This window comes from Capsicum annuum, chromosome 9 (genome assembly GCF_002878395.1).
Source record: "Capsicum annuum cultivar UCD-10X-F1 chromosome 9, UCD10Xv1.1, whole genome shotgun sequence".
Taxonomy (NCBI): Eukaryota; Viridiplantae; Streptophyta; class Magnoliopsida; order Solanales; family Solanaceae; genus Capsicum; species Capsicum annuum.
The window spans coordinates 130,169,995-130,172,260 of NC_061119.1; positions in this window are offsets into that span (position 1 = coordinate 130,169,995).

A 2,266-nucleotide genomic window follows, 5' to 3' on the forward strand; every position below is an offset into this window, starting at 1 on the left:
AGTCAAGCCAAACGACATCATAAAAAATACAAAGTGCCTATACTGGGTACGAAAAGTTATCCTAGGGATATCCACCTCCCTAATATTTAATGGATGATACCCGGACCAAAGATCAATCTTAGAGGAGAATTTGTCACCCTAAAGATGATCAAAGAGATCATCAATTCTCGAAAGAGGGTACTTATTCTTTATCGTCACCTTATTCAACTACTGGTAATCAATACATATCCGAAGGGATCCATCATTCATACGCATGAATAACACCGATACACCTTACAGTGACATGCTAGGACTAATAAAACCCTTGTGCAAAAGATCCCTTAGCTGCTCTTTGAGTTCTTTCAACTCGGTTGGAGCCATTCTATATGAGGCAATAGAAATAGGACGAGTGTCAAGAATAAGGTCAGTACCAAAATTAATCTCCCTATCAGGAGGGATACCAGGAAGGTCATCAGGGAAGACCTCAAGGAACTCATTTACTATAGGAATAGAATATAAGAAAGGACTTTTCAAGTTAGAATCATTCACCTAGACTAGATGATAGAGACAGCATTTGGAAATTAACTTTTGAACTCTATGATATGATATGAACCTTTCCATAGGAGCTAGGAAACCACTCTCCTACACAATAATTGAGTTATTTCAGAATTTAAACATGACTTTACGGTTCCAACAATCTAAAAATCATAGCATGAGTGCAACCAGTCCATTTCTAGAATAACATCAAAGTTAACCATATCCAACTCTATCAAGTCTACCAAAGTACCTTTACTACCAACAGATACCACACACCCCATATAGACTCTTCTGGCAACTACAGGATCTTCTATAGGGTAGAAACAAAAAAGGATTCGATAGACACTTAGGACCAAACCCAAAATTCATGGCCATAAATAGTGTCACATAAGAAAGAGTGGACCCCAGATCAAGTAAATAGTATGCATCACGAGAAAAAAAATTCAGCATACTAGTAACAACATCCGGAGATACCTTAGACTTCTGACATATAGTGAGAGCATAAAGACAGTTCTGACCCATATCGAGCTAGAAGTAGCACCCTTTTGTGTAGGAGTTTAAGATAAGAAAATAAGAACCTTGTTTTCCCCAGAAGAAACTCTAGAGGGACAATCTCGTTGCATATGCCCAATCTGACCACACATAAAACATTGATTCCTCTATTTCTTGCACTGACCACGATGAGGCTAAACATAGAATCTACAGGGAGGATAGGATGGTGCTGACTGGGTCCTACTAGCTAGATATTAGGCACCATATACCCTAGAAGTATCACCACCTTGAAAATATGATTACCAAATATCTTTAGGTAGTGAGCATTAGTCATTGAATAGGAGTTAGGACTCTCCCAACTCTTCTTCTTAGACCACTTACCACTCTATTATTGGCCCCCACTCTGTTCTGAATATTAGAATTTTTTACTTTATCTCACACCAATCTCATCCTAATTTTTTCTTCTCTTTGAACTATTGTATATACACAACTAATTTGTAGATGTTCATGTCCTTGATCAACAAGGCAGCCTTACTCTTAAAAATTAACTCACAAGACAATCTCAAAGTAAACTTTATCATTCAAGCCCCATATTAGATACTAATTCAGGATCATCTTTGGATGACTAATGGAATTTTAAAGTATACTCCTTGACTGTTATTCTTCCTTGCTTCAAGTTAACAAATTCTTTCTCTTTTGCCTCCCTCAACTCCTGGGCAAATAAGCAATCCAAAAATGCATTAGAGAAATAATCCCATAAAGAAGAACCAGCATCTTCACCTCTAGACTGCTCTCACTCTCCATACAATTAGTATGCTACATATTTCAATTGATCGGCAACAAAATCTACACATTCAACCTCCAAAGCATGCATTACCCGAAAGATTTTCTCCATCTCATCAATAAAAATTTAGGGATCCTCCTCAACCTTTGTACCGATAAATATTGGAGGATGTAACCTCATAAATTGCCCAACTCTAGCGGCCTCTGAAAAACCCATAGCAATACTAGCAAAACCTGACCGTTATGATTGAGACGTCACCAACTGAGTCAATAGGGTAATGTAGCAATGGAACACAGCATTTCTAACCTTCCTAGGAGGTAACTGAGTATGAGTGTCACCCTCAAGGGTAGGATTAGTGAGGATAGGTAGGACCCCAAAAGGACAGTTAGATGAGCCCCATCCACCTGGTCCTCAGATGGGACAAAAAAGTTTACACAGACATCAAATCTTATTGAGGCATAATCTAAAAGACAA